This window comes from Aristolochia californica, unplaced genomic scaffold (assembly GCF_029961685.1).
Source record: "Aristolochia californica isolate CCGP_79_NKW_82.1479 unplaced genomic scaffold, dmAriCali1.0.hap1 SCAF_2, whole genome shotgun sequence".
In the NCBI taxonomy this organism is placed as follows: Eukaryota; Viridiplantae; Streptophyta; class Magnoliopsida; order Piperales; family Aristolochiaceae; genus Aristolochia; species Aristolochia californica.
Genome location: NW_027181881.1, coordinates 38,435,063 through 38,447,011, shown reverse-complemented (window position 1 = coordinate 38,447,011; position 11,949 = coordinate 38,435,063).

Here is an 11,949-nt window from a genome sequence, read left to right as displayed (position 1 = left end):
TGCATGTCTCTGACGCATTCTTCTTTGAAGATAGCCGAATCATGTGTTCAACGATTATAAAATGCTAAAAGACAGAAAACCGTCTGAGACTGGTGGGCAGGATGAATCTAACGAATTAATTAAGAAAGGCCGCATTGTAAAATTATTCGAACCCAAGAACTTCAACAAAGCGACGCTGAGACTTGAGAGTTGAAAACGGATTTTCTTGGCGAAAACGGCCAAAAGTCACCAGAAAGTGGTGGCAACGGCGATCAAAAAAAGGCAGGACATGGCAACGAAGGGCGGGAAGGGTGAAGGCGGGAAAAAACTCTCGTTGGGCTTTCAAAGTCACGTTTTTCAAAAGAAAAAAATTTGCGGGAAATGAGCAGTGTCCCTTTGATGCCCTCGCCCGCCACCTCGATAGTGATTAAAAGAAAAAGCAAACCGAACCAAATAATTTGGCCCCGGTTCATCCAGGCACCAAGGCCGTGCATTTTGGATACTCTAAGTAAACCATGAGTTGGGACCCCCGGGCGAGCCAGAAAGACTCGTTAGTCGCTTCATAGGACGATTGCCTCTCCCACCAAGTCTCCCAACACATGAACCGTCTATAGCCGGTAGCAAAGAGGATGAGGTTTTATTTTTCACACCTAATAGCCTCATGTGATCCACTAGCTGATATTTTCTTATGTGGTCTTTGTTGATTTATTGTTGCCATCTTGCTCCCTTATTATGTTTTGGAGATGGATAATTAAACCAAGTGGTACTATTGACATGAATTGGGACCATTATTGAAAAGAAAGTACAACTCTAGTGTCTCTTTGCCTTTTATGCTTTTACTTACTACAATGTCTTATTTTCTTTTTTGTTATTGGACTAACGAAAACCCAAAATAAGCTTAATGCTATTTGTTATGGGGGTGGATCAAACTTGCCCCTTCTATTTGGGGCGAGTCCCTTCCAACTCATCGCAAATCCAATGTTGCTTGGTCAACCCAGTTTTTAAATATATGGGTTAAGTTAGTAATTTTGGGTGAAAAAATGTTTACCCCATTTGCTTCTCAAGAGAGGATGAATTGAAAAATAAAAGTTAAATTAAGTATCTAATTATGCAAATAAAGTTGAGATATATCGGCAAAAATGCATACACCACAAAGAGGTCAATATTTATTTACTTCGATGTCTCCCTAATGTTAATTAGCACTTAAGAACCTTTGCCTGTGAATTTTTTTTTTTTTTACTTATAAGCTATATTACTTGGAATTACAAAAGAGATTTTGACTCTTTTTAAGCCACATGTAATACCCAATTATACTATTCTAATCTATCCCAAAGAGATTCAATACAATTATATTTTATCTCTAGTTGGACAATTTCCTTTTAAACTTAAAAGGGTCTACACAAATAAAAATAAATAAAACTTGCACCTTCTTTAGAGAGATAACCACTCTCAAAGTATCTTCAAGCTTCGAGCACTTTAGGCAAAATTTTAAAAATTATTTGAGCCTTGGAAAAACTAAGGATGCCAAGAAAAATGCAACAGTTTGAATGATTTGGTTGAAAAGTAAAGTTTACTCTTGCAAAAGAAACATTTTAGAAATATGCACTTAAAAATATTTTTTGAGTGAGTAGATTTATCGACAAATGCTCAATAACTGTTGAGAGACAAGTTTAGATCCTTATTTTATAAGCTTATTGGTAAAACTAGCTATTTTAGATTGTTGTGCAAAAATCTAATCTAAAGGTTGACCGACCAACCCTTTTCATTGATCAATCAATTGACCCCCAATAGCTAATTTTTTGGACTTTTGATCGATCATCCATTGATCAAGGTTATTTTTTGTGCTTCTATAGTATGTTGATCGATAAATCTTTATATGGGTTGATTAGTCAAGCTTCATACTCTAGTTTGGTAAGATTTCGGTTAATTGATCATCACATATGGGTTGATTGATAATTTATTTTTGACATTTGCTTTCAACATTCTGTATGATCGATCATGCCTACAAAAGTTGGTCGATCATGTTTTATAATCCTATTTGTCAGCCTATTGGATGATCAAGGTTGATTGATCAAGATTTATATTAAATGTTTGATGCCTTTTATATGATTGATCTTATAAAGATTAATTGATCATGTTGTTTTGTAGTTTGTACAATTAAGTCAAAAACATGACTAAAGAAAAAAAATTGATTTAAATATTCCAAAACATTTAAATGGGCTTTAAAAACATGGTTATGAAATCGTATTCATATCCTATGTCCAATACAAATTTACACCAAAGGGTTGGAAACCTGATGACTATCCTCTTTACAAAGTTAAAGTTTTTGAGATTGTTCAAATCTTGCTTAGACTCTAATTCTTTAGTTATTCCTTCTTCTCCAAAGTTTTTCTTCAATGTAACTTGAGTCTTCATTTTATCTTAAGGTCGTGTAATGGATTTGGCGGTTCTTTATCATAAACCTTGTAATTAAGCCACTCGAAGGAAACACATATGAAATATTATAAATTACAAATTTATCAGCTTACTTAGTTTGAGTTTTATTATCATCAAAATATGATAATGAACAACAGAGGTTAACAAAAAGATTGTAATCTTTAAGTGGGATGATACTCATGAATTAACAGGTAAAGGGAAATATAAGCGAGTGGATAGAAAAATGAGTAGTTTAATTAATTATAAAAATGGGATAATTAAACGAAAATAATTGATCAAATACTCTCTATAACAATATTTTATTTACCATGATAGATTATAAATAACATATAATAAATAAATAAATATATTATTTTATTAATAAACTAGGATAGATTATTAATAACATATACATATAATTAAAACTTAAAAAATATGCTTGAAAATGAACCGAGTTACTTGTACTAGTCCACAATTTACAACATAAAAGCAAACATTTATGCCTTGGAATATAACAACGAGTTCGTGCATTTAATATTAAAATCATCAACTTACTAGTTTAGTACATATGAATGACAAAATACATGTTCAAAAACAATAAGATACAACCATCAATGATCATTCCACATGCTAGTCGCTATGGCATATCAAAATTGTGATGTTGTTGTGGAGTCTAATGCACACAACCTCCGCATGTTTGTTGATAGGTTATCTTCATCCACAAGACCATCGCTATCCTCACTATCTTCATCTTCATTTACATTTCCTAGTTTGACTTACTGTCCCATGGCTATGGAGTTTCGGACTACCAAAGCCAATTTATCGTAAAACGGGCACCTTTCACGTTTATACTTCTCAGCATCTTTATGCTTCTACAAGATAGAAACATCTTTTAGAACTGCCGATATAGAGTTCTAGTAATACAAAAAACATACAAAATATTTTGTAGTTCAATATGATTTACTGACCTTGATGTAGTTTTGCCATACAGAATAACATGCAGTAATTCGCTGTGTGATTGCATCCCAACCGAACCCACTAGTGTTGAGACAACTCATTACTTTTTGGTAAGTTTTCTTCCATGATCTTGTTCTATTCTTGAGCTGCTCAATAGTTTTTTTATTAATTGCGTCTTCATTGAACTTATTGACATAGTCCATATACACCTAATGCTTCCAAACCCCATTGGACAACTTGTTCCCCATATTGACCTGCTCAACCAAGAGATCGAGCATTTTACTGTCATCCTCGAACGTCCAAATGTCATATGATCGAGGAGTTTGTTATCTTCTTTCAACCATTTATAATCTAAATCCAAGATGATCCTCATGGAAATTTTTTTATCAAACAACCTTTACCCATCATAGTAAATAGGGACACATGCAAACACAAATAAGAACTTAAAAAAAATCACGTGGTGGATATTTATAAGTCATCCGAATCTCCTCACCACATGGCAAAATCATTCCATAGCACTTCAAAATTATTCAACAATATTTACAAATTAATCAAACTAATTTCATTGCAGATAACTAGAACAATACAAAAACACACTCATCAAGTCCAAATTCATCGAACACCCCTGGTAGAGCTCCATATGACTTCGTAGTCACTACGAACCGTACCTTGTCAATGATGGGGGTCTGGTTTCGTCAGCTAGTGGATACCTATGTAGGCGACTCAGCCTAGTTTGAACTGGACTCAACCCACCCATTAGCCCCATAAACCCTAAACCCACCCTCCATTAGCCCCTAAACTTTAAACCCTAAACCCTAACTTCTATTAATCCTACCTTGACCGCACTTTTTTAAAAAAAAAAAAAAAAAAAAACTCTAACCCTAAATACCCTAAACTCTACCTTAACCATACTCTAAATACCCTAAACCCTAACCCTATATCCCGAAATTATGCAGAAACTAAACAATAAATACAAATACTGCATACAAAAATTAAGATTAAATCAAATACAACAATAAATTAATAATAAAAAAATCAGGGTTTACGGTTATCTTTTGAAATTTGGGGAAAACCAAAACCCAATGTGGAAATCGAAGACAAATGGGGAAATGAAGGGATATCGAAGTAGAATCAAAGAAATTGACGCTGAAATTGGGAAATAGAAACTGAAAAGGGTTAAATCAAAGGAAATCGGGAGGATTTTTAGGGGCAAAGAGAAGAGCAAGAGGAAGAAGGGAGAGGGAGGCCGAGGGGGAGAAGAGAGCGCAAATAAGCACACATGAAGGGAGAAAAGATGCAAAGACGATGAGAAGAGAGAAGAGATATGAAGATGACGAAGGGAGAAGAGGCCGAGAGGAGTGCGAAGATGAAAGGAAGAAGTGAGTAGGATAAAAAATATTTTCGGGAGAGGAAGGCTGAGGGGGAGAAGAGAGTGCAAATGAGAGAAAAAAAGTTCATAAGGGGAGAGAACGACGCATCCCGAGCGACACTTCAAGTGGATGATTCGCAAAATTGGGCTGAATCACGATTCCACAATTTTAGCCTGAGACAATTACCTGTGTTTTTTAAATGATGCTGACACTCATTCACCACTAACGGCCTAATTGAATGAACTATGTAATGCGTGTGAACTTCATTGTTAACTAACACCCCCTCCCCCCCCCCTTAGAGCAGTTGGATGTAAAAACAATATTTCTTCATGGTGATTTGGAAGAAGAAATTTACATGATCCAGTCACAATATTTCAAAATATAGGAAGAGAAAAAAATGGTGTGCAATCTTCAAAAGAGTTTATCTGGTCTTAAATAAGCTCCAATACAGTGGTATAAGAAGTTTAACACCTTTATGAGTAGTAATGATTTCTTGAGGTGTTGGACAATAGGGCTCAAACCCACACGACCAAGGAAGACCCACATATCTAAGAGTATTATAAGATGGGCCAAACGACCAAAGAAGGCCCACAAGATGGGCCTAAGCCCATAAGAAGTAGGACCCACAATGATTACCATGAGCTGGTGTCCTTATCACATCGGTTGGAAGATCAAGAAGGACTCAAGAAAGTATCTTTATCTAATGGTCACATCCTAGAAGAGTTTTAGTTTGAGTTAGGTTTGTCTTTTATCTTTATTGAGTTATTTAATTATGTTAGGACTTATCTTTAAGTGTTAGAGTTTGGGTGTAATTAGGACAAAGGTAGTTTTATTGTAATTGGACTCTACTATCTTCCTCTATTAGAAATAGAGGTTCATGTACACTGATTATAACATGTCAATGAAGTTTTTCTCTTTCCCATAAATTCAACACGAGGTATCAGGCAGATCATTGTTGTTATGTGAAGAAGCTTGATGACTCCTATATCATTCTACTGCTATATGTTGATGACATGTTGATAGCAAGTGCTTGCAAATAGGAAATAGAAAAGTTAAAAAGGGAGTTGTCCAAGAAGTTTGAAATGAAGGATTTGGGTACTGCTTAGAAAATCCTTGGGATGAGGATTACGAGGGACATTGATGTCTTGAAACTGTCACAAGAAGAATATATTCACCATGGATGATGCGAAGACCGGTAATTACTCCTTTGGCTAGTCACTTTAGGCTATCAAAGGAGCAATCATCTTCTACAGAGCAAGAGCGAGCCAACATGGCCAATGTGCCTATGTTTCAGCTATTGGCAGTCTCATGTTTGCCATTGTGTGCACTAGACTAGATATAACTCATGCAGTGGGAGTTGTGAGCAGATATATGAGTAATCCAGGTAAGCAGTTGGAAAGGAGCAAAAAACAGTAAAATTGGAGTTGGTTCACATAGATGTGTGGGGGCCTTCAACTGTTACCTCTCTTAGTGATTCTTATTACTATGTGGCATTTATTAACGAAACAAGCAGAAAGGTATGGGTTTACTTCCTGAAAAAGAAATTTGATGTCTTTGATACATTCAAGAGATGGAGAGCAATGGTTGAGAATGAGACAGATTTGAAGGTCTTCTTGTAGCAATCAAATAATGGGTGAGAATACATAGATGATGATTTCAAGCGGTAATGTGCTGATAATGGAATCAAGATGAAGAAAACCATTCCTTGAAAACCTCAACATAATGGTGTAGCTGAGAGGATGAACAAGACCTTGAACGAGCATGCTTAGAGCATGAGATTACATACGAGATTGCCAAAGATGTTCTTGTTTGAGGCCATTAGCACCATTGACTATTTGATAATCTAAGGTCCCTCAACACCATTGGATTGCAAAATAGCAGAAGAGGTCTAGAGCGGCAAAGAAGTAAATCTTTCTTTCCTGAAAGTTTTTTGTTATGTTTTTTATATTCACATTGATTCTGCTATTAGAAGTAAACACAATGCTAAATCTAATATATGTTTCTTTATTGGCTATGGTGGTACCGAGTTTGGTTACCGCTTCTGGGATGACCAAAGTCGCAAGGTTATTAGGAGCAAGGATGTGATATTGAATGAAGGTACCCTAAAAAAGACAGATTGAGAATAGAGTCTGAAAGCATAAGTGATGAAGCGAAGAAGTTTGAAGTGATTCATTTGAGAGATCTTCCAGTTATTGAGATGGAGAAAATTGCTCAGGAAGACCCAGAAAAGATACCACCAAAAGTAAATCAGGACATTCCTATGATTGAACTCAGAAGATTTGCTAGAACTAGCAGACCAACACAAAAGTACTCCCTTGCACTAAATTATATTTTGTTGACTGATAAAGATGAACCAGAGACTTATGAGCAAGCCGTACAAGTTGATGAATTAACCAAGTGGGAGTTAGCCATGAAGGATTAGATGGATTCATTGTTATCCAATCAGTCATGGTAGTTGACCAAGCTATGAAAAGGGAAGAAGACCTTGCAGAATAAATGGGAGCACCGAATAAAAGACGAATATGATGGCAACAAGCGGTACAAGGCAAGACTGGTGGTAAAGGGATTTCAACAAAAAGAAGACATTGACTACACTGAGATTTTCTCTCCTGTAGTGAAATTGACTACTATTAGAATATTTCTTGGACTAGTAGCAAATGAAGACTTGCACTTAGAGCAGTTGGATGTAAAAGCAACCTTTCTTCATGGTGATTTGGAGGAAGAAATTTACATGATGGAGAAAATGGTGTGGAAACTTCAAAAGAGCTTGTATGGTCTTAAACAGGCTCCAAGAAAACGGTATAAGAAGTTTGACACCTTTATGAGTAGTCCTAGTTTCTTGAGGTGCCAGGCGGATCATTGTTATTATGTGAAGAAGCTTGATAACTCCTACATTAATCTACTGCTATATTATGATGACACGTCGATAGCAGGTGGTTGTAAACAGGAAATAGATAAGTTTAAAAGGGATTTGTCCAAGAGGTTTGCAATGAAGGATTTGGGTGCTACAAAAAAAATCATTGGGATGAGGATTACTAGGGACATTGATGTCTTGAAAATATACAAAAATAATATGTGAAGAAGGTGTTGAGCAGGTTTAACATGAATGATGCAAAACTTGTGATTACTCTGGCTAATCATTTTAGGCTATCTAAGGACCAGTCACCTTCTATAGAGTAGGAGCAAGCCTATATGACCAATGTGCCTTATGCTTCTGCTATTGGCAGTCTCATGTATGTCATGATGTGCACTAGACCAGATATATCTCATGTAGTGGGAGTTGTGAGCAGATATATGAGTAATCCAGGGAAACAACATTGGGAAGCAGTGAAGTGGATCCTTAAGTATTTGAGAGGCACTCCAGACTCAACCTTATGTTTTAGAAAGTCAGACTTGGGATTACAGAGTTATTTAGATGCTGACATGGCTGGAGACATTGATGGTAGGAAGAGTACCACTGGATATGTATACACATTGGGTGGTACTGCAGTTAGCTAGGTCTCTAAGTTGTAGAAGATTGTTGCTCTTTCCACCATTGGGTGGAATATGTTGTTGTGACCGAAGCGAACAAAGATATGGTATGGTTGCAGTCTTTCTGGGAAGATATAGGTCTCAATCATGAAAAGAATGTGTTGTATTGTGCTTTTCATTTAGCAAAGAAGTCTGTTTATCTTATTAGAACAAAGCATTTACAAGTGCGTTACCTCTTCATTAGACCGACTCTTATGGATGGAGTATTAGCACTTGAGAAGATTCAAAGGAGTCATAAGATGGTTTCAAATACTATGTCAATTTATTTGATCACTATACCAAATACATATAGTCACTCAAACGAAATTTGAAGTTCATTAAGTTATTCATTGTTATGAAGCCATTGTGGAAAATTACTTCAAAAGAAAAATTATCACACTCTATTTAGACAATGGAGGAGAATATATGGAGTAAAAAATTACCTTTCTTTAAATGGTATCTCTCACCTAACCACTCCACCCCATACACTCGAACACAATGGCTATTCAAAAAGACGACATCGTCATATTGTTGAAATTAGTCTCACCTTACTTTCTCATACTTTCCTTCCAATTACCTTTTGGTCTCATGCCTTTGCCACTATTGTCTATTTAATAAACAGGATGCCAACCCCTACTCTCAATCTATCATCTCCCTATGAGTTAATTTTTCACCAAACGCCAAATTATTCTAAACTAAAGATTGTTGGTTGTTTATGTTATCCTTGAATTTGTCCATACACATCTCACAAACTAGATGAAAGGCCTAAACCATGTGTATTTCTTGGTTACTCTTTATCTCAAAGCGCTTACTTGTGTTTTGACCCATCTACTTTAAAAATATTTGTTTCTCATCATGTCAAGTTTGTAGAGTCAGTCTTCCCATACACCTCCTTCAATAATCACCTACCATGTCCCACCTCCACTACCATAGATACTCGGATTCCCCTTGTGCTTACTATTTCATCAACTTCATCACCATAATCGACTTCAAACACTCCATCTCAAGGGTGCCATCAAGCCATGCTTTCTTTTGAAGATAATCCACAAACCTCTGAGATACCCACACTTCAAATAGAAATAGAGCAACATCCATGACCTATTCAACCATCACCAAATGCTACCCATCCATCCATTGAAACACAATCTACCACCCAACAACTCACCCATTATCGCATGACCATTCGGGCCAAAAACAATATCAGTAAACCAATTCAAAAACTCATCCTTCATACCCATCTACCATCCCAAACTAACCTTGAACCTACTTCTATGACTATGATGCTCTTGCTCGTATTGGGAGATAGGAGCTAGTTCCTCCTCATGGAATCACTTATCTTGTTGGTTGTAAGTGGATTTTTCGAAGCAAATGGTACTCTAATGGATCTATTGACAGATTCAAAGCACATCTTATGACCAAATGATTTCATCAACGACTAGGTGTAGATTTTCATGAGACTTTTAGCCCGGTTGTTAAGCCCTTCGTGAGACTTGCACTTAGTATTAAAGTTAGCAACGGTTGGTCCCTTCGTCAAATCGATATCAACAATGCCTTCCTCCAAGGCCGGCTTTTAGAAAATAATTATATGGCACAACCTTCAGACTTTGTTGATTCAGAACATCACAACTATGTCTACAAACTTCATAAAGCTATCTATGGTCTCAAACTAGCTCCACAGGCTTGGTATCATGAGCTACGTCAATTTCTTGTGGTTTTAGGTTTCAAGATTTCTCTCTCTGATACTTCCCTATTTACTCTCAATACTGGCAAGCGTGTTTTGTTTCTACTAGTGTAGTTTGATGATATTATTATTATTGGTAATAACGATGACCATATTTCTCAATTTGTTGATTGCCTTTCTCATGATCTCTCTGAAAGATCTTGGCTCTCTTTCTTACTTCCTTTAAGTTGAGGTTGCTCCCCATTGCAATGGCATATTACTCTCTGAACGCAGATATATCCAAGACCTGCTAAAAAGGACTCATATAGAAGATGTTGAACAAATTTTCCCTCACTTGGACCTCGGGCTCTCCACTTTTTGATCCATCTCAGTTTTGTGAAGTAGTCGGCAACTTGCAATATCTCTCTCTTACTTAGCCTGATATTTCCCTTGCTGTCAATAAGATGTCCCAATTTAAGCATCAACCAACTACCGAGCACTGGGTACTTATCAAACGAATTTTAAGGTATTTATGTGGCACACTGGACAAAGGGTTTCTTCTACATCGTAAGTCTCTGTATTTGATTGATCTGGCAATAAAGATAATTATTGTTCCACTAGTCTCTACCTTATCTATCTTGGGCGTAATCTCATTTCTTGGAGTTCAAAGAAACAACAAACCGTTGTTCATTTTTCTATTGAGGCAGAGTATCTATCAGTTGTTGCTACAGTTGCTGAATTTCGGTGGGTGTACTCTTTACTTACCGAACTTGGTGTGACTTTGTAGCCTTCTTGTGTAATCTCTTGTGATAATATTGGTGTCACTCAATTAAACTCAAATCCCGTGTTCCACTTTATAATGAAACATGTAGCAGTTGATTATGACTTCATCCGTGATCAGGTTCAATCTGGTCTACTCCCTGTTGCTCATATTGCTTTTATTGATGAACTTGTTGATCTCTTATAAAGTCATTGCCATGTTCACAGTTTCAGTTACTACGAGATAATATTGGTCTCTCTAACCGTGGTCTATCTTGAGGGGACATAAAATAGATTATCTTCAAATGGTATTTATATTTTATTATGTTTAGGAGATATGATCTTGTTTTAAACTGTATTTATCCATTTGGTTTAGGATTGTATTTATCCCATCGGATTAGGAGATTTTTGTTGTAAATTATATATAAATACCATTTTTAAATCAATACAAGTACGCTGGTTCAATTCAGCCTCTCGTAGTCACATCGCCCTAATTCTTCCTCATGAGTCATGCATTATGTTAATTTGTTGATAAGATGTCAATTTTTGTTGATAAGATGTCAATTTGTTTCTTTTAACGAGGGGATTAATTATTACCATCTTGAATTGCGGAGAGAGTCATGCATTCTGTCAATTTGTTGACAAGATGTCAATTTGATTCAAGGGAGTCATGCATTCTGTCAATATTTGTTGACAATTTGATTCTATTAATTATTACCATTGCAGAGGTCGTGGACGGTGGAGATCTCCTGGGTGCTGGCAGGAGTCACTTCTTTTGTGCTCAAAAGTCTATGTTAATCCTTCTATACATAATGTAACAATAACAATGGTGAGCCTGTTCGTTGATCATTATGATTACTCGGATTGAAGAAGCCTGGCACTGAGGTATAGGCACACCGGATAAATCAAGAACAGTGCCCAGTTATTCAATGCCCAGCAAAGATGCAGCAATGACGCTGCTAATTGATGAGAGAAAGAGAAAAGCTCTTTTTCTTAGCATATGCTGTCGACAAGTTTTAAATCTCGTCTCCATTATAGCCTGGGAAGAATTGTTTTGGCTTAACGTCTTCGTCTCCATTATTGAAAATATTCTCTCGACCCTTGGTTTGTCTTTTGATTTTTAAATTTTATTGAATTTATTTTTTATTTTCTTTATGCATCCGAAGAAGAGAAATGGTCTTTATTCGGATAAAGAAAAAGACAGGAGAGTGATTGTCGGTCAGAATTTTTATCTATAGAAAAAATATCAAAAACATCAAAAACATCTCTGTAAGAATGAAAGATAGGAATTGATACTGG